This window comes from Durio zibethinus, chromosome 16, assembly GCF_047325235.1.
Source record: "Durio zibethinus cultivar Kanyao isolate XHJ-2024 chromosome 16, ASM4732523v1, whole genome shotgun sequence".
In the NCBI taxonomy this organism is placed as follows: domain Eukaryota; kingdom Viridiplantae; phylum Streptophyta; class Magnoliopsida; order Malvales; family Malvaceae; genus Durio; species Durio zibethinus.
In genome coordinates, this window is record NC_143177.1 from 3,790,856 (window position 1) to 3,817,230 (window position 26,375).

The 26,375-nt window shown below is 30.6% G+C and overlaps 1 pseudogene; it reads right to left on the reverse strand.

Annotated features, from left to right (window-relative positions):
* Positions 1 to 25,317, reverse strand: LOC111298261 (non-specific lipid transfer protein GPI-anchored 20-like; annotated as a pseudogene).
* Between the last annotated feature and the right edge of the window lie 1,058 nt (positions 25,318 to 26,375).

Below are 26,375 nucleotides of genomic sequence, written 5' to 3' on the forward strand. Positions count from 1 at the left end.
TCAGAAATAAACAAATTTTATAATTTTATTACACAACAAATAAAAAATACAAGGAATGTGAAAAATGCAAGTGGGATTGGCAGTTGAGGGTGTAAGAACAGGGCGGCTCCCTGTAGTTGCCTGTTGTGGCTTCAGAGCCAACAGTTGAAGATGGTGGAATCAGAACCAGTGTGGTGTCGGGTTCTGGTGGCTCAGCGGATGATGTTGGTTCTGGCACAATGGAACCTGCTCAGAAAAACAAAATCACTGAAATCACTGTCAAACTGATTATTGCAATAGGCTTATTGGTAACTGTTTTAATGATTGCCTTTCAAATGTAATAGCTTTGACAATTGATCTAAAGACAGTTTTATTTACCTTTGGGCTTAAAGTTGGTGAAGCTCTTGGAGAGAGGTGGGTACAAGTGAGATAGAACCTGTCAAGGAATAACTTAACAAATAACCATATATAATTCAGTTCATGAACAGCTCCAGACTATTTTTTTTTTATTTGTTAGAAAGGATGCCGCAGGATAGAGAAAAGATTGTAAGTGTTGGGATTGACTCCAAACCTATAGATGCTATTTTTTAATTGTGATTGCATGAATGAATTAAGGTAAGCTCTAGGTTCAGCTCTAGCCTATTTGAAATAAACCATACTTGTTCCATATAAAATTTGAGTCAAATTACAGCAATTTGTAATGGCATCCTATAATTAGTTTCAATATATATATATATATATATATATTAAGAGTGCAGAGCATAGGGAAGGAAATAGTCACTGTGTTTGTTAACAACCTTCCAAATAAGATGTTTTGTTTTTGGTTTGGTAATTTTAGATAATTAGACACTAAGAGAATAGTTAAGTGAGTAGGCTATTAAAGGATGTAATTAGGTTTTTGGTTAAGTTTTGAGTAAGTAGTTTTGGTAACTTTTCTTATTCTAAAAGTCTCATAGTTGTAAAGATTTATTTGATAGTAGATTAGGTTTAAAGTAGGCCATTTTGAGTTGGGCCAAAATAAATATATTTGTGTGTTCTTATTCTTGATTTGAGCTTACTATTTGGTTCATGGCTGCTACGTGTGTATGTTGATTTTTCAATAAGTGGTATCAGAGCCATGGTGATCCTTAACTAGTGGTATCAGAGCAAGGTTCGAGGTTTGAGGTTTAAGAAGAGGAGAGGTAGACCCAAGAGAGTGAAGTAAGTATTTCAAAATGTTTGAAGAAGGTATGTCCAGTATGCCTATGCTTAAGTTTGAGATTCCATTGTTTGATGGAAAGAGTGATTTCATGTTATGACAAAGTACGATTCAAGATCTGTTAGTACAACAAGGGTTTGATCAGGCATTAGAGAGTAGTAAGCCTGAGGGAATGTTTGATGGTAATTGGAATAGAATTCAGAAGAAAGTTGTTAGTACAATTAGATTAGTGCTAGCTCCAAAGGTAATGTATAGTGTGTTGACTAAGAGTACTTTGAAAAGTTTATGGGATAAGCTTGAGGGTATTTATGTATCGAAGTCGTTAACTAATAGATTATATTCGAAGATGGATTTGTATGCTTTGAAGATGAAAGAAGGTACGAGTCTTCATAATCACCTGAATGAGTTTAATAGATTGGTTTCTTAATTGCTGACAATTTTTGTTGATAAGTTAAAAGATGAAAAGAAGGCTTTAATTTTGCTATCATTTTTGCCCAAGTCTTATAGGCATTTAGTTCAGACTTTGTTGGTGGGTAGGTCTACTTTGAAGTTAGATGATGTGACTACGTGAGAACAAAAAGTTTATGGGAGTATAAAACTCATCACCTAGGGAGAGTACACTAGCTGTAGAGGGTTTTGATCATGTGAGGACTCAAAAGAAGATTGATGGATCAAAAGAAAGATCCAAGTCAAGAAATAAAGATTATAGTGACATAGAATGTTATTATTGTGGTAAAAAGGGACATTTTCAAATGCGCTATAAGAAGTTGAGAATGGATATGGCTACTTTTAAAAGGGCGAATGATGAGAAGAATCGGATAAAAGAAAGAGTGATACTGCTACTATTATGTCTGATGATGATATTGTTTTGATAACTTGTGTGGATGAAATTCAGACTTTGAAAGGTCATAAAGGTTGTGTTTTAGATTTTGTTACTACAGTTTATGTCTACAATGATAGGTGTTGCTTAGTGAAGTTGGATGAGAATGAGAAGTATGGGGATATTGTGGTTGCTAACAATGAAAAGGTGTAGATTCAAGGCATTGGGAGTGTTCACCTTAAATCTCATAATGGTGTTATTAGGACACTTTGTCATGTGAGGTATGTACCGAGTTGTCGCTACAATTTGATTGCTTTGAGTGAGTTAGCTTCTCGATGGTACATATACTATGGTAGTAATGATTCATTGAAAGTGTACAAGAATGGTACTGTGATTCTACAAGGGAATAGGGTCAAAAACCACTTGTATGTGCATGATGGAGGCTCAGTTGTTGAGATTCTTATTATGAAAGGAAAAAAGAAAGGCAAGTGTGTCAGTTTTGTAGATACTATTGAAGTGTTTGGAGATTCAAGTCAATAGAGAATTTGTTGGGATTTGCCTTGAATCTCATAATTTCACATCGAAAGTTATAAGAGTTTTGAGTTTGTCTTCTATCCCACATCGAGAGTTTAGTAAAGGTATAAAGGGTTTCACCCTTATAAATAAGATGTTTTGTTTTTGGTTTAGTAATTTTAGATAATTAAACACCAAGAAAATAGCTAAGTGAATAGGCTATTAAAAGGTGTAATTGGGTTTGGGTTAAGTTTGAGTAAGGAGTTTTGGTGACTTTTCTTATTCTAAAAGTCTCATAATTGTAAAGATTTATTTAATAATGGATTAGGTTTAAAGTAGGTCATTTTGAGTTGGGCCAAAACAAATATATTTATGTGTTCTTATTTTTTATTTGAGCTTGCTATTTTGTTTGTGGGTGCTACGTGTGCGTGTCGATTTTTCAACAAGTAATATTAGAGCTATAGTGATCCCTAACAACTAGCATATTTGAAAGATTTGGGTGTATAGTTGATGTCTTCATCCCTTGCATTAGAAGTAAAATGGGAAAGAAGTTCAGATTCATAAAATTCACAAGTTTTGGAGAGGTAAAGAAAGCAGTGTTAAATCTCAATAGAGTCTGGTTAGTGGATCATAGAATTGGCATTAATATTGTAAGATTTGCTCAATGAAACTCTTTTTGGAGGAAATAGAAAGTTCCTGAAGCTGAAGCAGAAGTCAATACGAGAATAATAGAGAGACTGGGAACTGATAGCAACAATCCATGTGAGAGGAGAGTTTTGAGCACAACAATGAATCAAAATAAAAGGGATGTTCTAGGAATTGGTGTAAGAACTACAGAGAAGACAAGAGATGATTGCAACTATTAGAGTGTGGGGAACCTTTCTGCTACGAAGAGCAAATCATATATGGGGGAAATAAACAATGAAACATTTCATTGGCTTTTTAAAATAGTTGTGGGTGTTTCAAAATGTTTTACCAAGAGTAATGTAATTAGTGAGCAGTTCAAAATGGAAGGAGTTTTTGGTTTAAGGGTTATGAAACTTTCAGGGAAATAGTTCCTGATCAATTTTGATGATACTGAAACATTTAAAGAAATGAAGAATGATGAATGATGAATTGATATTATAGATACTCATTTATGTCTGGGGTGCAATCAATCTTTGCTTTATTTATTATTATTATTATTATTATTATTATTATTATTATTATTGTTGTTGTTGTTGTTGTTGTTGTTGTTGTTGTTGTTATTTTCTTAATCTATTTTTTCTTTCTTTATGATAAACAAGGAAATTGAATAAATAATAAAAAGGAAAAGAATCAAACTAAAATCAAACAGATTTGCAGGATTTAGGCTTAAATCAAATTGGACAGAATCGAATCCCATGATTTAAGCTTGGATTGGTTTTGTTCAAACCCTAAAATTTTTATTGAAACAGGTTATAAATTAAACGCAAAAGCATGAAGGAAGATAGAGAGGAAAATTGGTGTGAAAAATAGTTTTGACAGTTCTGAGTTCTTGTGAAAATTGTTTTGAGTTCTTACGATTCAAGAATTGGATCTTTGGTAAGAAAAAACAATTAGGTTTCTAAGAAATCTGAAAAAATCTGGGTTTTTTGTTTGAATGTTTGAATTTTTCGATTGAATTTTTTTACGAGGTTTAAAATTTCTTGCTAAGTTCTAGTCAATTTTCCAGAAACTGGCAATCAAACCTAGTTTTCAACGGCCAGATCTAGGATTTCTAAAGAAAGGTGAGAGAGAAAAAGAAGCTAGAGAAAGAAGGTTAAAGTGGTTTTGAGAAAAAACAAAAGACTTGGGCTTTTATACTGTACCAAAACAATGTTGTTCTGAAGGCCTTAGATCCGCGCTCTAGACTCAACCCATTCGTAGGTTTTTTTTTTTCATTTTTTTCATTTTTTCCATTTATATTTATATTTATTTTATTTTTCTCAATTTTTAATTTATTTTCTATTTCATTTTATTTGTTTTATTCTTTTTTAGATTTTTAATTTCATTTATTATCATTATTATTATTCTATTTATTTTTAAATTAAATAATTTATTTTAAAATACTTTCATAAATTTCATTTTAAAAAAATAAAAAATATTTTTAAAATGAATTCATGAATCCTACCAAACTATTAGAGGTTTTTTCACAAATTTAAATTTTTTATGAGTTTTACCAAATTATTAGAGAATTTCATAAATTGATTGTACAAAAATAATATTGTTAATGAAGAATTTTATATTTTATCCTACCAAACTATTGGAAGATTTGCATCTTAAATTAAATCTTGCCAAACTATTAGAAGATCTAATATATTTTCCAAAAAAAATCTTATGATAAAATCTCACCAAACTATTAGGAGATTTGTATCAAACTATTGGAAGATTTGCATTAAAGTAAATCTTACCAAACTATTGAAAGATTTTACTAATTATTTCTTTAACTAAAATTTAATTGAATCCGATGATGGAGCCTCTTCAGGATGTGATACTAGTCTCCATGAAAACTCATGAGGTAAGAGAATTATCTTAAATTGCTACCAAACTTTAGAGTAATTTCAAAATTAATTTTCAATAGTAAATATTTTGGTAAATTATAAATATGGTTAAGGCTTGGATAATTTGAAATTAAATTGGTACCATCATTTGGATAGATATTATGAGGGTGTTATAACTTTCTTCACGTGTAATCGCACTTTTGAATATAAAATCTGGTTTCGTGAACTAAAATATACTATTCAAAGATACCTAAGTCAATCTTAGGCCTCTTCTTTAAATAGGACAAATTTTGTCAAGTGCCCAATCATACCTTAACAAAAAATATTGGTGATGACTCCTTTTAAACCATGTCTAGTGGAAGGTCCATAGATCTATACGTTATGATAGTTTGGCGACTCTACTAAAGATATCGAGAGTCAAGCCAGTAAATGATTTCTTACTATCCAAGCCTAACTTAATAAGTTTAAGATTTTTTCCTTGTTTGTATTTCATTTGTTTATTTATTTATTTTCATATATTTGTTTTTTATTTACATATGCATAACATGAGCTCTACACCTAAGTTCTATCTCTTAGGAGGAAGTAAAATACTTACGCTTTTATGAGATTTCATATCTTCGCATGGGCTAACGAAAAACTCTCACTTAAATTTAACCCTTTCTGTTTGTAGCCTATAATAGGTGATGATTTGAATACCTTACTAGTCCATAATGGACAATGATGTAAGGAATGATTTAGGAACCCTTAGACTATCAAACCTTTGAACCTAGCATATAAATAAACCCTAAGGGTACAAACCTATGTTAGAACTATGTCTTTTCTTATGTTAAAAAATCCTAAATAGGACATATGATAGGATGTTCATTTTACCTATAAATTTGTGTATTATTTTTTTATATACTAACCCTGTATGTTGGTATTTGTATTTATATATATTATTTTTTATGCCTACTAACCCTTTTTTTTTAGTATGCATTCGCATCGTTAGATTTATCATAAGGAATATTTTCCACAAAGTAATTTTAATAAGAAAAATCTCAGTTATATCAATGGAAAACCAAGAAAAGTCTTTTATTGGCCTGAAAAAAGAGTTTGAATAGTTGAAGCTTACAAAAAAAAAAGGCTAAAAAGGGAAGTTCAAGCACTTGAACAAGAAAATGATGAATGGAAGAGTTTGTTCACTGATCTTAACACAATATGGTCATCCACTAATTGAGAACTGATCTAAGTTTTGAAAAAAAATAGACAATTGCGAGCAAAACTATAAGAAAAAGATGAGATACTCTTCGAAGTACAAAGGCACATCCAAATGTTGAATGGAGTGGTGGTTGGAAATTAGAGCATTTATGGGGGCTATGATCAAAGAATGTAAGCAAATGAAGAAAGCATATATGAGAAAACATGACCAGTTGGAGTCTCTGCTTGACCAAATCACTATGGTAATTTATAAAGCCAAAGATATGGTAGAAAAGATTGAAAAATAAAAGGCAAGGGTGCCACTAGTGAGAGCATATGGTCAAGAACTGATAGATTTCCTTAATAAAATGCAAAGCCAGTATCGTTGAGTCATGGATTTCTTTCCTTAGTAAATTTTAGACTTTTCATGGATGTAACGTTGGATTTGGTTAAAAATGACTTTTGATTCAATAAAGATCTTTTTATAACAATTGTTATGTGGTAAATCCTTCTTATTGCATTCATGCATTTTGTTTATGCATTAATTCTCCTACATAATCTAATGGTTTCATATACATCATTCTAAATTTTCACATTATGGGAAATCAAGGTTCGAGGATAGCTTAACACTAGTATAACACCTGAGCCCAAGCAAGAAGAATGGAGCAAGACAATGCAAATTGCATTGAAAAGTTGGAAAAGGCCCAAGAAGAGTTTAAAAAAGAGTTGAGCAAAATTTTAGAAGAGTTAAACAAGTTGAACAAAGGGAATATTGTAAAAGAAAAGGTTTGACCTAAAGACCATTCATTGCAAGATCTTGTTGACCCCTTGTATCTTCCTAACTATAGCCTATATCAGGCCCAATCCATTCAACGCACATCACTACAATAGTTCACCTTTCTTGTAAGATACACTTACACAAGAATGCCATTTGCCCCAATTTAGAGGTAATTTCAAAGTTTTAATAATCCTGTCTTCACTGAAAAGGTAATAAAGCTATCTCAGTCCCCAACTCAGATGACCTCAAAAAGAATGAAAAGCTAAAATTAAAGGCGGTTGAAAGTTTAAAGGACTCAAGGCCTAAACATAAGATAAACTTGCTAGAAGAGAGACTATGGGTCGTTGAAAGTATAGACTTTTATGGCTCCATGGGTGTAGGTGGCCTTTGCTTGGTCCTAGATATTATAATCCCACCAAAGTTCAAAGTCCTTGAGTTTGAAAAGTATAATGGTACTAAGTGCTCGATCACACATGTCACTATGTACTATAAAAAAATAGGTATTCACACCAGTGATAAAAAACTAGTTATACATGTGTTCCAAGATAGTCTTACTAGGTTTATTACAAGATGTTATATCCAATTGGACAGGACCGTATTCAAACATGAAAGGACTTGATTCACTCATTTATTAATCAATACTGTCACATTATAAACTTGGCCTTTGATCACATTTTTTTACAAAGCATAGAGAAAAAGGTAATAGAGTCCTTCAAAGAATCTGCCCAATAACAGAGGGATATGACTACTCAAGTTCAACCTCTTCTGGCTAAAAAAGAAATGATCATTTTGTTCGTTAGCACCCTAAAAGCATCATACTATGAGAAGATGATAGGGAACAAACAAAAAACTTTGTTGACATGGTAATCTCATGGGAGATTATTGAAAATGCCATCAAGAGTGACAAGCTTGAGAAAAAAAAAGCCAACAGTACCAAGAAAGGTGGGATGCCTAAGAAAGAAGAAGTTGAAACCCAAGCAGTGAATTTTAAAGAGCAACAATTCATAAGTCATGCTTCATATCCATCATATATTGATCCTGCTTACTATCTGGCAGTCAATAATATTGCACATGTTCTTTACCAGCCTCATTACCCAACCATGAACAACATCGCTCTAGGTTTTTATCAATAAGCTTTTCAAATACCTATATATGGGCCTAATTTTGTCAATATGCTAGTTTCAAGGTATTACAATCAAACAAATAGTTTGAGAAGATCTAAAGGCAACCAAGAAATAGCTCATATTAATCCTATCCCCATATCCTATGTTGAGCTGTTTTTAGAGTTGGTCAAGAATGACCTAGTATCCCCAATCCTTTTGGAACCATTAAAATCAGTCTTTCCCAAATGGTACAATGTTAATGCCATATGTGACTACCATAATGGGAATGTGGGTCATTCTATAGAAATATGCCCTACTTTTAAGCATAAGGTAAAAGCTTAATCCAAGTGAGCTTGGTGAGCTTCAATAAGTCAGGAAAATTAAATGTCAATAAAGATTTTTTGCTCAATCACCTAGGGACATGATTTTGAGAATGCTAATTGAAACTACTTATCATCATAGGATTTTTTGAGAATATGGATCTTTTTTATGTACTTGGATTTTATCTTATTTTTTATCATTTTAATAAAAGTGACAAATTTGATGATTTTCATGTCATTTTTTTGTGTAAATCATCGTGACATACTTTTACCTTATCATTTCTTCTCACTATATCCATTCTTTGATTCCAAATAATGAATGTTTAGACAGTCATGACAATAATTTAGATTCGATTTTGAAAACATCATTCATGATGATTCGATTGATAAGTTGAGACTGTTGATTCATTGGGACTGCTGAATAAAAAGAAGATAAATCTGGTAAAGAATTTTGAAAGTGATACAACACATGATCTTTGTACTTGTTATTCACGAGTTTGCTTTTGATCAATAAATATCCTTTTTGAGAGTATTCATGTTCGAGATGAGAAATAGCCATATTTTTTCTATCCTTAAAAAAAAAGTAAAATTATCCTTTGCTACTCTGTTTGAGCTTTTTGAAAATTTTTTAAAGAACCTTAACCAAAGATTGATCCCACAATGAGGGTAAAGTTTGAAAAGCTTATTTATCCTTAGTGATTTCAAGGGCAAAGTGTTGTTGTGCTTAAATTTCTTTTTGACAAATGATGAAAAGAAAAAAAAATAAAGAGAAGAGAAAAGAAAGAAAAAAGTGAATGAGAAATTGATAGGGTAAAATGTTAAGGTGCTTCACATAAAAAGAAATGAATTTTAGTTTGATTACCCTTCAAATACAGTTCAAGCTTTTTTCATCCATTTCTTTCATAACCCTTCACCTTAACTTATGTTACATCCCTTAAAAGTCTATTTTGATCGAATATGAATACTTAAATTGAAGAATTATAAATCGAACTAAGGTAGATTTACCATTGGATTGTTTGGGCTTTTGATCAAAGTATCATTGGTGGATAAAAGGAAGAAAAGAAATAAGAAGAAAATATGAGAAAAGGGTGTGCAAAAAAAAAATGAAAAATGAGAAGAAAACAAAAGAAACAAAAGCAAAAGAAAAAGAAAAAAAGAATTAAATTGAAAATGCAAAAGAGCAGTTTAAGTAAAGTTGAAAACTTGAAAAAATAACTTTATGTGAGGATCCCAAGAATGAGAATGATGATTGACTCAAAGATTGAGGATATTAATGGAATATGTTTTTGAAAGAGGATTTTGAGTTTAAGTTCAAAATTGTTTAATCAGTCATTATTCTGAATGTTGATATCCCATTTACATAATCACAACATTTTGCTTTTATTTATTTTTGACTTGTTCTTGACCATACCTTTTTTTCTTTCAATAATAAAGACTTATTTTTCTTATTCTTTACCAAGTGTACATGCCTTGAATGAATCGAGAACATATATCATATTTATCATGAATTAGAATGATGGTAAATAAATGAATGACAAGGTTCATAAAAGATTTTTTCATTCTTTTAAAAGAAATCCAAAATGAAAGAAGTGAAAAAAGCTTGAGAAAATGACTTAAAAAGGATAAACAAGGTGACCTAATAATGAATTCAGTGATGACCAAATGAGAAAAATGATATAGATCAATTGATAAAATTTGTTTTGAGATTGTTAGTATCGAGAAGTTAAGAAGGAATTATGGGATCTTAAAAACCTTGTTACCACGATTAGAATTTCATGACATTGATTTAATGACATTTGCATTACATACATTGTGATAATTGTTTTTGCATCATTGTTGGGGCATACATTTGCATCATGTAGAGGACATTTGAATTATAGTAGGACATTGGCATTTGCAACAATTAATAAGAATTTGGATTGGGGCATTTGTTGCATTTAGAAGGCATTTGCATTATTAGCATGACATTTATTTTTGTTAGGAGAAAATATTTGACCTTTTGATTCCTTAAATGAGGAGGATATTTCATTTATGGACAAGGAAAAATATCCAAACTTTTAAAGTTTTAAAGACTTGGTTTAAAGAAACTTTTTGGATGTGAATCCCAAAAATTTTCAGATGAGAATCTTTAAATTTTGGGCTTTTACAGGTGAGTTTTGAAATTTTTGATGGGAGTGTCTAAGTTTTTCAAATAAAAATCTTTGACTATTGAATGCGAGTCCCTAAAATTTTTAAAATCTTTGAATTCTTGAGGTGAGCCTTGAAACTTTTGTTGTAAATCTATGAATTTGTTTATATGAAACTTTAAATCTTTTGAATGTGAATTTTTTAATACAATTTGCGAATCTTTACAATGATGAAAATTCTTATTAACCTAAAATTCTTACAAACTTTAAATTTTTATGAAACTTGGAGCATTGAGATCTTTCAACTTCTATTGTGGAACCGTGCAAATCTTTGAATTTTCAAATTGTGAATCTTTGGGATTTCAAGCTAAAAATTTTGAATTTTTATTTTCTTAACCCGCAGTTCAATTCTGGTCACTCATTTTTTATCTTAGTTTAATCTAGATCTTTTTTAGACTTGTGGTTTAATCTTGATCGCTTTTCTTTGATCTCGGCTTGATCTATATCATTTTATTTTTCAAACCTGTGGTTCAATCTCAGTCACTCATTTTTGATCTTAGCTCGATTTTGATCATTTTATTTTTCAAACCTACAATTCAATCCTGGTCGCTCAGTCTCAATCTCGGCTTGGTCTAAATCTTTTTTCTTTTTTTGATTCATTGTTCGGTCTCAGTTGCTCGTTTTCGATTTTGGCTCAGTCCAAATCATTTTATTTTTTAGACCTACTGTTTAATCTTAGTCATTCAATCTCAATCTCAGTTTGGTCCACATCTTTTTTATTTTTTTGACTTATAGTTTGATCTTGGTTGCTCGTCTTTGATCTTGGCTCAATCTAGATCATTTTATTTTTTTAACTCAAGGTTTGACCACAGTCTCTCATTTTCAATCTCGGCTAGGTCCAAATCATTTTATTTTTTAGACTCATGTTCGGCCCCAATGACTCACTTTTGATCTTGGCTTAATCCAAATCATTTTACTTTTCTAACTTGCGATTTGGTCCCGGTCACTCATTTTTTACTTCAGCTCGATTTCAATCATTTTTATTTTTCTGACTTATAGTTCATTCTTGATCATTCAATTTCAATTTTGATTTGGTTCAAATCGTTTTATTTTTTCAGCTTATGTTTCAATCCTGGTCGTTCATTCCTAGTCTTGTTCAATCAAGATCATTTTAATTTTTTGACTCATAATTCGATCCTGGTCATCTTCATTGCCGTATTTTGACACACCTCGATTACTTTCAACTTTGACATAGTTTAGCTATTCACAGATCCTGATTTGTCTTTAGCTTTCGAGCCTAAACATAATGGCTGTCAATGCCTTTACATCATTCCTATTTTACAGGGATATCCAAAGAGGGACAGCTATATACACCTATTTATTTTCAAGGTGCAATCAATCGTTGCTTTGTTGTTATTATTATTATTTTCTTAATTTATCTTTCTTTTTTTATAAACAAGGAAACCTAATGAATAATAAAAAAAAGAATCAAACCAAAATCAGATAGATTTACCTAATTTAGGCCTAAATCAAATCGAATAAGATCGAATCTCGAGATTAAAGCTTAGATTGGTTATGTTTAAACCCTAAAATTTATATTGGAACAGGCTATAAATTGAATGCAAAAGCACAAGGGAAGACAGAGAGGAAAGTTGGTGTGAAAAATAGTTTTGACAATTCTGAGTTTTTGTGAAAATTGTTTTGAATTTTTATAATTCAAGAATTGGATCTTTGGTAAAATTGTTTTTTTGGTTTTCGAGGAAATCTGGGAAAAGTTGGATTTTTTGTTTGAAGGTTTGAATTTTAAGGTTGAATTTTTTTGATGAGATTTGAAGTTATCGGTCAAGTTTCAAACAGTTTTCTAGAAATTGACGATCAAACCTAGTTTTCCATGGCTAGATTTGAGATTTTTAGAGAAAAGGCTAGAGAGAGAAGGCTAAGGTGGTTCTAAGAAAAATAAAAGACTTAGGCTTTTATACTATGCCGAAACAACATCGTTCTGAAGGCCTTAGATCCATGCGTGACTTGCTGACCTGCATGCTAATTTGGGCTCTAAACCCGACCTGATCATAGGTTTTTCTTTTTTTTTTTTTTCATTTTACTTTCCATTGACATTTTTATTTATTTTATTTTTCTAGATTTTCTTATTTATTTTCTATTTCATTTTATTTGTTTTATTATTTTTTAGATTTTTTTAATTTCACTTATTATCATTATTATTCTACTTATTTTTAAATTAAATAATTTATTTTACATACTTTCATAAATTTCATTTTAAAATAAATAAAAATATAATAAAAATATGTTTCTAAAATGAATTCATAAATCCTACCAAACTATTGGAGGTTTCTTTCTGAATTTTAATTTTTTATGAATTATACCAAACTATTGGAGAGTTTCATAATTGATTGTACAAAAGAAATATTGTTAATGAAATATTTTGTATTTTATCCTACCAAACTATTAGAGGATTTGCATCTTAAATTAAATCTTACCATATATTTTCTAAAAAACAATATTATAATAAAATCTCACCAAAACTATTAATAGATTTGCATCAAAGTAAATCTTACTAAACTATTGAAAGATTTTATTGATTCTTTTTTTAACTAAAATTTAAATGAATTCGACGACGGAGTTTTTTTGGAGTGAGGCACTAGTCTTTATAAATACTTTTGAGGTAAGAAAATTATCTTAAATTGCTATCAAACTATTGAAGTAATTTTAAGATTAATTTTTAATATTAAATATTTTGTAAATTATAAATATGGTTAAGGCTTAGATAATTTGAAATCAAACTGGTATAATCCTTTGGATAGGCGTTGTGAGGGTGCTATAACTTTTCTCATGCATATAGATACTTATCTATGTTTGGCGTCAATTAGGTCGATTTTATTTTTGTTACTAGTATTATATTACTATATTATAGTTTAGTATAGTATATTATATTGTATTATATTATATTATTTTATTATTATTTATTTTAGTGTATTATTATTATTATAATATTATAATATTACTATATTATGCTATTATTATTATTATTATTATTGTTATTATTATTATTTCTTTCTTTTTCTCCTCGATTTGCGATTGAATGAGGAAATTGGAATCTATAATAAGCCAAATCATAGGAATCCAATATGCATAGTGAAGCAGAATCACATCCAAGGATTTTCTATTCAATCCAAAACAATCAGCAAGAATTTAGCCCTAAAATTAGGTTCCGGTAGAATCCAATCCCATGATTCAAGCTTTGGTTGATTCTATCCAATCCCTAAAAATTGTCTTAAGGGTGACTATAAATTGAATAAAGGATTATAGAAACAGGAAATGGTTGATTTTTGGAAAGGGGGAAATTGTGAAAAAAATATGGTGGTTGCAACTCTAAAAATAAGTTTATGGACAAAAGGGTTTCTGGGATTTTGATTTTAAAAGTTTTGGAAATTTTGGGTTTAGATTTGGATTTCTGGGTTTAGGATTGGAATTCTGAGAGGTTTTTGAAGGGATCTGAAAAATCTGGAAATTTTTGGAATTGTTTTGGAAAACTAGTTTTTGGGTTGAACATTTGAATTTCTCAATTTAATTTTTCGACGAGGTTTGAATTTTTCGACAGGATTCCAACAATTTTTCAAGAAATTAATGAACTTTTCTAGTTTTTGGTTGAATGTTCTTGGTTTGTCTAGAGAGAGGTCAGAGCAATTGAGGCTAGAGAGAGAGTGAGAGAGGAGACTAGGGATTCTGATGAGAAAACAAGTGACTTTGCTTATATAGGGTGCCAAAATGATATCGTTTTTGAGTGTCTAGATCCACACGTAACTTGAATTAGGATTCGCACGTCGTTCGTGGTCTGACCCGATCTGATTGCAAGTTTTTTTTATTTTAATTTTAATTTTTGATTTGATTTTATTTTAATTTTTTGATTTTATTGATTTTTTTATATATTTTATTGATTTTTATTATTTATTGAGTAACTTATTATTTATTAAACATTTTACAAATTTTTTATTTTTGAAAAAATAAAATAAGAAATAAATAAATAAAACTCTTCAAATAAATTCATAAATCTTACCAAACTATTAGAGAATTTTCATGGATTTAAATCTTATGGAAACCAACAAACTATTGAAAAATTTCATAAATAAATTTAAAAAAAAATAATTTTTATCCTCCAAACTATTGGAGGATTGCTTTTAAATTAAGTCTTACCAAACTATTGTGAAATTTAATGAACTTTCTCAAAAGAATAAATTTTTATAAATATTTTCAAATAAAATCTCACCAAACTATTAGGAGATCTACCTCAAAGTAAATCTCATCAAATTGTTAGAGGACTTTACTAATTTGTTTTTAATAAAATACATTAATAAATTTGGCAATGAAGCTTCTTCAGGGTGAGACACTAGTCCCCATGAATACGCTTAAGGTAAGAGAATTATCTTAAATTGCTACCAAATTATTGAAGTAATTTTAAGATTAATTCTTAATATTAAATATTTTGGTAAAGCATAAATATTTTAAGGCTTGGATAATTTGAAATCAAATTGGTACCATCTTTTGATAGGCGCTATGAGGGTGTTATAACTTTTTTTACATGTAACCGTACTCCTAAACCTAAAATTTGATTTTATGGATCAGAGTTTACTATTTAAAGATACCTAAGTCAATATTGGTACTCCTCTTTAAATGTGATAGATTCGATCAGGTGGCCAATGACATGTAAACAAAAATTATTGGTGGCGACTCCTCTAATTCGTGTCTAGCAATAGGTTCATGAATATATATATTATGACAATTTGATGACTTCACTGGGGATAATTAAGAGTCAGGCTAGTAAATGATTTCTTATTATTCAAGCCTTGGTTAATAAATTTGAAATTTTTTTTCTTTCCTATTTCTTTATTTTGATTGCTTATATTCTATTTAGTTATTCATTTATATATATATATATATCTGTCATTCACTTACATGTGTATAATATAAGCTCTCCACCCAATCTTTACTTTTAAGAGGGAGTGAAGTACCTATGCCTTATGAGATTTCACAATTGCAGCCTATGATGGGTGAAGATCATGGTGTCTTACTAGTCTGTAATAGACAATGATGTAAAGAACGATTTCAAAACCTTTTAGAAGTAATTCAAACCACAAATAGTTAACTTTAAGAGCCCAATCATAGGTAAAATCATGCCTTCCCTTGTGTTAGAAAATCCTAAATAGGACATATGATTAGATGTTTAGTTTACTTGTAAGCTTATATATAGTCATTTTTGTATACTTTAGTCCTGTATGTTGGTCTTTGTATTTATGTATTATTTTTTTTATGCCTTCTAACCTTTTTCTATTATCATGCATTCACATCATTAGATTTATCATAAGGAATATTGGGTACAAAATAATTTTAACAAGAAAAATCTTAGTTACATCCAAAGAAAGCCTAGTAAAGTCCTTTATTGGCCTAAAAAGAGAGTCTGAGGAGTTGAAGCTTGTAAACAAAGGCCTAACAAAGGAAGTCCAAACACTGGAACAAGAAAAGATGAATGAAAGACTTTATACATTGACCTTAATACAACATAGTCATCCACTAATCAAGAATTGGCCTAACTTTTGCAAGAAAATAGACAATTACAAGCAAAACTACAAGAAAGGGATGCAATGCTCTTTAAAGCACAAAGACATATCTAGATGCTAAATGGAGTGGTGGTGGGAATTAAAGCACAAATAAAGGCTGTGACTAAAGAATTTGACCAAATAAAAGAAGCATATGTGAAAAATATAACTAGTTGAAGTCTCTGCTTGACCGAATCATTGTGGCTATTTACAAAGCCAAGGACATGGTAGAAAAGACTGAAAAATGAAAGGTAAAGGTGCCACTAATAGGAGCACATGGTCAAAAATTGACAGATTTTCTTAATGAAGTATAAAGCTAGTATCGATGAGTTATGAATTTCTTTTCCCAATAAATTATAGACTTTTCGTAGATGTAATGTTGGATTTGGTTAAAAATGACTTTTAATTCAATATAGATTTTCTTTGATAAGAATTGTTATGTGGTAAATTCTTCTTATTGCATTCATGCAATTTGTTTTTGCATTCATTTTCAAGCATAATCTAAGGTTTCATAGACATCATTTTAAATTTATACATTATAGGAAATCAAGGTTTAAGGATAGCACAACACCAGTATTACACCCGAGCTAGAGCCAAAGAGATAAAGCAAGATAATACAAACCATTTTGAAAGGTTAGAAAAGGCTTAAGAAAAAATTGAGAGAAAGCTAAGTAAGATATTTAAAATTGTAAAAAGGATGAACAAAGGGAAAATAGTGGAAGAAGATATTTCACATGAAGTTATTGAGTCATTATATCTTTCAGGGTTTGGTCCATATCAAACTCAAACCACTCCAAATCTTCAACTATAACATACCACGTTCCCAAGTTACAGCTACCTGAATGTGCACCTAGTCAAGGAAATATTCAGAGCTGTATTAATCCTGTCTTTACTGAAAAAGTAGTTAAGCCTATTCAAATCCCTAATTTAGATGAGATAAAAAAAGAAGTGAAGTTGTAGACGATTACATCTTTGAAAGATTCTAAGACTGATCAAACAATGTGTATAATTGAAGAAAAATTACGACCTATAAAAGGCTTTGATTTTTATAGCTCTATGGATGCTGTCAGTCTTTGTTTGGTCCTAGATGTTGTGATTCCTCCAAAATTCAAAGTGCCAGAATTGAAAAGTATGATAGTACTAACTTTCTTATTACACACATCACAATGTATTATCATAAGATGGCAGCATACACCAACCCTAAAAAATTACTCATGCATGTGTTTCAAGATAGCTTAACTAGATCTATTATAAGATGGTATGTTCAGTTAGACAAGACTCGCATAAGATTACGAAAAGATTTGACTCGAACCTTCATCAACCAATACTGCCATATCATAAATATGGCTCCTAATTGCCTTTCGTTGCAAGGTATAAAGAAGAAAGCATCTGAGTCTTTCAAGAAGTATACCTAAAGATGGCAGGATATTGTCACTTAAGTACAACCACTACTAACAAAAAGAAAAAATAATAATGCTATTTGTAAGAACTTTAAAGTCACCATACTATGAGAAGATGATTGGGACTATGACTAAAAATTTTATGAACATGGTGATTTTGGGTGAGATCATTGAAAATGTAGTCAAAAGTGACACGACACCTAATGTCAGTGGTAACCCATTACCGAATTACCTATAAGCATGATTTTGGAGAGGTTGATTGAAACTGTTTATCATCTTAGGACTTCTTAAGAATATGGATCTCTTTCTATACTTGGATTTTATCTTATTTTCATCATTTTAATAAAAGTGACAAATTTAATGTATTTTCATGACATTTTTTTGTGTGAATCACCATTATGTACTTTTACCTTCCCATACCTTTCTCCTATATCCATTTTTTTATTCTAGATAATGAATGTTCAAACAATCATGACGATAATTCAAGATTTGACTTTGAAAACATCATTCATGATTATTTGATTAATAGATGGAGATTGTTGATCGATTAAGACTACTGAATAAAAAAAGATAAATCTAGTGAAAATTTTCAAAAAGGGATGTAATACATGATTTTTGTAATTATTCATTCACAAATATGCTCTTGGTCGATAAATGTTCTCTATTGAGAGTATTCATGTTTAAGATAAAAAATAAGTATCTTTCTTCTATCTTTAAAAAAAAAAAGAAGTAAAATTTTCCTTTGATATCCAATTAGATCTTGTTGATAATTTCTTTTTAAGAATCCTAACCAAGGATCACCCCTACACTGGGGACTAGGTTTGAAAAGCTTGTTTATAGTGATTTCAAAGGCAAAGCCTTTTTGTGCTCAAGTTTTTCTTGAAAAATAATGAAAAAAATGAAAAAAATGAAAAAATGAAAAAAAAAATTGATGGGGCAAATTGCCAATGTGCTTTACATGAAAAATGATTCTTGGTTTGATAACCCTTCAAATATAATTTAGGCTTGTTTTATCCATTTCTTTCATAACGCATCACCTAGCCTACATTACATCTTTTAAAAGTTCATTTTGATCAAATATGAATACTCGAGTTGGAGAATCATGAATTGAATTAAGGCAGATCTATCATTAGATTATTTGAAATTTTGATTAAAGTATCACTGATGGATAAAGAGGAAAAAAAATGAAAAGAAAATATGAGAAAAGTGTGCAAAAAAAAGAAAAAAAATAAAAAAAGGAATACTTAAACTGAAAACCTGAAAAAATGGTTTAAGTAAAGATGAAACTTGAAAAAACACCTTCATGTAAGGGTCTTAGGAATGAGGATGATGATTGGCTTAAAGGCTAAAGATATTGATGGAATGCATTTTTGAAAGAGAATTATGAGTTGGAGTTTAAAATTGTATGAATAATCATTATTTTGGATATTGATATCTCGTTTGAACAATGAAAATATTTTGCCTTTATTCAACTTTGATTTGTTATTGACCATATTTCTTTTCGATAATAAATACCTATTTTTCGTATCTTTTACCAAATATGCATCATCTAAATGAATCAAGGAAGAAATATATCATGTCTGTCACTAATTTGAATGATGATAAATAAATAAATGACCATGTAAAGAGTTTTTCATTCTTTTGAAAGAAATTCAAGGTGAGATGAGTGAAAGAAGCTTGAGAAAATGTTTTAAGAAAGGCAAACAAGGTGCTCTAGTGATGAATACAGTGATAGATTGGTTAACATAACCTGTGAGTTGAGACCAGATAAAGAGGATGACATGGATCAGTTGACAGAATTTGTTATGAGATTGTTAATACTAAGAAGCTAAGAAAGAATGACAGAATCTTGAGAACCTTATTACCACAATTGAAATTTCATGGCATTGATTTAGTAATATCTACATTACATACAATATGTTTACATTTACATCCAAGATGAGACATGTATTTGCATTGTTACATTATCACTTATCATTCATTTTCGATCTTGGCTCAGTCTAGATCATTTTTTTTACTATGATTAAATCCTAATCATTTGATCTTGGTTCAGTCCATATCATTTTCTAGACTTTTGGTTCAATTTTAGTCATTCGATCTCAAATCAATCCAAACCATCTTTCAAACTTATGGTTCAATCTTGGTTATTCGATTTTGGTTCAGTCCATATCATCTTTCAAACTTGTGGTTCAATCCTGCTCGTTCGACCTTAACTTAGTCTAGGTCAATTTTCTAGACTTGTGGTTCAATCCCGGTCATTTGATCTCAACTCAGTCTAGATAGTTTCTCAGACTTGCGGCTCAGTCCCGATCATTTTTGCTTATTGATTTGATTTTTGCCTTTGGACCAGAACAAGGTCAATGTCTAGGTGTTTGCATCATCCCTATATAATAAGGATGTACAAAGAAGGGTAGCTGTAGATACCCATATGTGTTCAGGGTCAATCTGGTCGATTTTATTTTTGTTACTTGTATTATATTACTATATTATAGTATAGTATATTATATTGTATTATATTATATTATTATATTATCATTTATTGTAGTCTATTATTATTATTATTTTCTTTCCTTTACTCCTTGATTTGCGATTGAATGAGGAAATTGAAATCTGCAATTAGCCAAATTATAAGAATCCAATCTACATAGTTAACCAGAATCAAATCAAAGGATTTTTTGTTCAATCAAAAACAATCAGCAAGAATCTAGCCCTAAAATCAGGTTCAGACAGAATCTAATCCCAGGATTTAAGCCTGAGTTAGTTCTATCCGATCCCTAAAAATTCTCCTAAAGGTGACTATAAATTGAACAAAAGATCAGAGGAACAAGACACGGTTGATTTTTGGAATGAGGGAATTGGTGAAAAAAAATCTGATGGTTGTAACTCTGGAAATAGGTTTTTGGGCAAAAAGGTTTTTGAGATTTTGATTTTAAAATTTTTGGGAATTCTAGGTTTGGATTTGGATTTCTAGGGTTATGATTGAAATTCTATGAGGTTTTGAGGGGATCTGGAAAAATCTAAAAATTTCTTGGATTTTTCTAGAAAACTAGGTTTTTGGGCAAAAAGGTTTTTGAGATTTTGATTTTAAAATTTTTGGGAATTCTAGGTTTGGATTTGGATTTCTAGGGTTATGATTGAAATTCTATGAGGTTTTGAGGGGATCTGGAAAAATCTAAAAATTTCTTGGATTTTTCTAGAAAACTAGGTTTTTGGGTTGAACATTTGAGTTTTTTGATTGAATTTTCTGGCGAGGTTTAAATTTTTCAATAGGATTCTGGTATTTTTTTAGAAACCGGTGAACCTTTTTAGTTTTCGGTTGAATGTTTTTGGTTTATCTAGAGAGAGGTCAGAGCATTTGAATCTAGAGAGAATGAGAGAAGACTAGGGCTTCTAAGGAGAAAACAAGTGACTTGGCTTATATAGGGTGTCAAAACAACATCATTTTTGAGTGCCCAGATTCGTTAATAACTCGAATAGGATCCGCACTTCACTCATGGTCTGACTCAACCTGATCGCAGGTTTTTCTTTTTTTATTTTAATTTTAATTTTAATTTTTGATTTTATTTTATTTGATTTTATTTTTAGTTTTTTTATTTTATGGATTTTATTTTATTGATTTTTATTACTTATTGAGTAACTTATTATTTATTAAATATTTTGCAAAATTTTTTATTTTTGAAAAAAATAAAAAATAAATAAATAAATTTCTTCAAATAAATTCATGAATCCTACTAAACTATTGAAAAATTTTCATGTATTTAAATCTTATGAAATCCACCAAACTACTGTGAAATTCCATAAATAAATTTCAAAAAAATAAATAATAATTTTTATCCTCCAAACTATTAGATGATTGCTTCATAAATTAAGTCTTACTAAACTATTAGGAGATTTAATGAACTTTTTCAAAAGAATAAAATTTTTATAAATATTTTCAAATAAAATCTTACCAAACTATTGGGAGATCTACTTCAAAATAAATCCTACCAAACTATTGGAGGACTTTATTAATTTTTCTTGAATAAAATATATTAATAATTCCAACAATGGAGCCTCTTTAGGTTAGGACACTAGTCCCCTAAATACTCTTGAAGGGATAGAATTATCTTAAATTGCTATCAAACTATTAGGGTAATTTTAAGATTAAATCTCAATATTAAATATTTTGGTAAAGCAAAAATATTTTAAGGCTTGGATAATTTGAAATTAAACTGGTACCATCTTTTGATGGGTGCTATGAGGGTGCTATAACCTTTCTCATGCTAACCGTACTTCCGAACTTAAATCAGAATCTACTATTTAAAGATACATAAATCAGTCTTAGGACTCCCCTTTAAATGGGAGAGATTTGATCAGATGGTCAATCACACCTAAATAAAAAATATTGGTAGTGACTCCTCTAATTTAAGTGGTAGGTCCACAGATGTATACGTTATGACAACATGTAACCGCACTTTTGAATCTAAAATTTAATTTCGTGAAGTAGAATCTACTATTTAAATATACCTAAATCAATTTTAGGACTTTTCTTTAAATGGGACAAATTCTGTTAAGTGACCAATCACACCTTAATAAAAAATATTGGTGACGACTCTCTTTAATTCATGTCTAGCGGTAGGTCCACAAATCTGTATGTTATGACAGACATAGCTAAAAAGTTGGTTTAAGCATGTAGAAGTCTGGTCATCTGATTTCAAGCTAAGAAAAAGACAGACTTGGGTGACTGTCTATAGAGTCCCAGTGCATGCTTGGAACCTGAATGGGTTTGAGAATATAGCCAAATTATGGGGTGAATATGTGTCCATGGATTCTTAAACTCTAAGGTTTCAATCTTTTCTTTTTTCGAGGTGTTATGCTCATATATACTGATTCATTGCAAAAAATTGAAGAATTTATTAATCTAAAAGTTGGTGACAAGGTGTACATAATACGAGTAAGTGAGATTGACTCCGAAATAGTTTCATAGTTTCATAGCTATGTTGCAGCACAAAAGTTTGAAGAAGCAAAGGAAACCAAAAAGCTATCCAGTTCTAGCTTCAGTGAAGATAAAGACTCGGTAAAGTGCTATAATCCTCTTGGAAATGATGGTTATCCAAGGAAAAAAATGAAAAAATGGTTGTTGATTCCCAATAAGGAAAGGAGACAAATGCTATGGTTTTTTATGATGGTAATCAATGTAGTAAAAGAGGAGAGGTGGTGAGCGAGTCAGAGTCTACAAATATGGGTTTTCCGAATATCGATGTTTCTCCAATAAAAGAAGTTGAGTCCTCTAAAAAGTCCTATGTAGCTGGTGTTGATAAGCTTGAGAACTCTGTTGACAACCTGAAAATTGATAGAAGAAATAGAGTATTTAATGAGCATGAAAATAAGGCTGATTTTTACAAGAAAATTAAAGTAGGCTTACCTCCCTTAGGCCATGAGATTGTAAAAGCCTAAGGTATGGATAATTTGGATCCTCATTGGGCAGCAAGTGATAAGTTGAGTAAGAGTAAGGAGGCCCAGTCTTTATTTGATAATGCAAGTGGGAAAGAAATATCACACCAGTTGATTGGCTTCTTTGTCCTAAAAAATTCTTACCTTACATAAAGGGATGAAAAGAAAAGTTTCTAGAAGTTATTGAAGAAGAAGTAGTTAACAGGTTGAGCAAGAAAGATAAGAAGCATGGGAGGAAACTGAGTAAGAATCTGAAAATGAAAGGTGTGAAGAACCATAAACAAAAAATTGTGAATGAATCCTTATCTGATGGGGATTTTCATAATGAAATATCATCATGTTGAAGGAAGCTCAAAAAACATGGAATTTGGACAAACTGCTAGGACAATCAGCAAATTATGAAGAGCATTTGATTATCAAGAAATTGCAAGAGATGGAAGATAGGGACTTGAGGTGTGTTTATTAATACTTCAGTTTCTAATTTCACCAATTGATTTATTTCTTTGTAATCCTCGAGTGTGCTATTAGGATTAGTGGCAATAGAAGAAATTTTTTGGATTGTTTTTTGGGTCTAGCGATATGGCTAGCATACTTTTTAAGGAATTATGTGAGAAGGGGTAATTAAGAGTAGATCAGTAGTTTTTAATCTGGTATGGTGGTGGCTGTTTGTAGTGCGAGAAAGATTATGATTTCTGAAATTGCTATGCTCATAAGGTCATTTGATGTGGTGTTATTTTTTTTATAGAAATTATTGATTCGATACCTTAGTAATTAAGGCTGAGTTGGTTTGAAATTGAAAAGCTTGCTAATTGAATCTGGTCAATGAACTAGTCTATTATTTTCAAGGATTTGAATGGTATGCTTGGTGCATTGGCTAAGGCGGGAGTGTATAGCAAAGAGTTTTCTCATGGATTGGTGGTAAATTTTGGTTTCTTTGAAGGATTAAGGAACATTTTATAGTGTTGTTCAATGATTTTTTGTAGTTTTGATTTCCTTAGGAGTTTTGATCGTGATTTGTGTTCATGGTATTTATCATTTTGATCATTGTTGATGTAAGTTACGCTACGACTCTGTTTTTTGGTCCGGTTGGAGTGCTAAATGGAAGAACAAATTGTGGAGTGTCTTATTGGAAGATCTATGTCAAAAAGGGTTGTAGAAATCGATCTTTGTTTTAATTTACCATCATCGAACGACCATATGAAAATGTATCAACAAACGGAAAAACAAGGCCCGTTGGGTGTTGGGGTGTTTTAAGGAATGACGAAGGTTATGTAATGGCGATGTTTTCAGGGCCTGTAAGAATTCAAGACTCCAATGTGGCGGAATTGAGGGCTTACAATCTAGTTGTCTATGATAACTGATTGGAAGGGTAAAGCTGGTTTAATTATTAAATTAGTCTCAAAGGTTGCCGATGCTTGGTGTAAAAAGGTGAAATGCCGACGATGGAGGATATGGGACATTATTTTATCGACTTATTCATATAGTGAGGAGTTGAAAAAAGCACCTATGACCAATGTTGTGAAGATAATTAATGGGATGGCCGATGCGTTGGCCATAGAAGGAGTGGATAGTGTATGGTGGTAATAGATTGGTGCACTCGGAGTATTTGGCATTTGAGTTAGTATGTTTGGGATGTATCTTTGGTAATTAGATAAGGTGTATGTTAATTGCTGTGTGATTTTCTAATAATTAATAAAAGCTTCATTAACTTAGCAAAAAGAAAAAAATAGTTTCAAAATATATTAGTCCCATCATACCTAGAGTAGGAACAGTTACACCAATGGTAGCTGCAAAACAAGAAAATTTTCATTTTAGTATTTTCATTAGACTGAATGAACATAACATGTACAAATGTAATCTTTGATGTAGCGTGCGTGAATATATTTCACCTTTGCATTGGACCAAGATATCAGGCATGTTAAAAGCTTAGGGAGGAGAAATGGCTAGAGTTCGGTTGACCGGTATCCAGAAGGGGACACTTTCGATCACAATGAGGCAGACACAGTCCATGCCACCACTAGTGAAGGTCTTAAGAGAGTTACAACAATCTGCAGTTGGTGAAGTACCATTGGTACTGCTAATTGTAAGGAAATTCATACAAGGGGTGAGGGTACCAAGCATCGATGGACTACGTTGTGTATTATTTAGCCATAAACAGGCAACATCAATGTTGTCAAAGCTATTAGGAATGTGTGGGTCCAGTCCCATTGTTTTGCCAATTAAAAGGCTCAAAGCTTTTTGGTTTTTGACCCTACGAGAGTCCTATGTAATAAAAGAAAAGGGGTTATTTTTCGCATAATAAAAAGAAGGGTGTATGGCATCGAAACCGTGAGGAAAAAAAAGTTAGAAAAATAAAGAGAAAAGAGAGAAGGGAGAGTTGGTTGAACGAAAGTCAATTTGTGATCCGATTAAGCTAAAATTTTGTCAACAGGTTCATGATTCAATTTTTCACATTTTGAATGATGAAGATTGAGTTTGAAGCTCTATAGAAGCAAATTCAAGGTGTATTTGTTGAGTTACTTATTTAGTAAAATTTTTTCAATTGTCTTTCTAGTTATTGATTAGCTCTAGTTTTAGCTAGAGAAAAATTTTGTATATCCATTATTTGATGGTGGAGATTTTTTTGGTGATCCATAATTTTTTTCTCTACACTAGAGTGTTTTTAACATAAATATTGGTGTGCTTTATTTTTCTTACGTTTTGGACTATTGATTGTTGCTTATTGCTGTGAATTTATTACAATATATTGCTTCTGAGTTATTGTGTTTGTAGCTTTCGGCCCAACAAGTGGTATTAAAATGAGGATTATTTTGAGACATCGATATAGAAACAACCCAAGATTGAAGTAAATTTTATTTGAAATCATTTAAGGTGATACACGTTTTATGATAAAATTGATAGTATCAAATTAATCAATTTGCAAACTTATGATAAAAGATCATTTATACTGCAAAGATTTATATGAGCTGATATTGGGTGATTCGACTAAACCAACAGATACAAAAGATAAAAACTAGAAGAAGCTTGGTAGAAAGACATTGGCTATAATCAAAAAATAAGTTAATATCAACGTGTTCCATCATGTAACGCATGAGACAGATGTTCACATTATTTGAGAAAAATTGACAGCATTACATGAGAGAAAAACATGCTTGAATAAAGTTATCATTGTTAAAAAGCTTGCAACTTTACAGTACAGAGATGGATGATAGATTACAGAGCACTTAAGCGATTTTCAAGATATATTTAATAGAATGACTACTATAAAGCTTAAGATGGATGATGAAATGAGGACGTTGTTTCTTTTAGGTTCATTGTCAAATAACTGAAACACTCTACTTGTAACTATTCTCAATTCAACTTCTGATTAAAAGTGACATTGGAGATGGTAAAGAATGGTATGCTTAATGAAGAAGCAA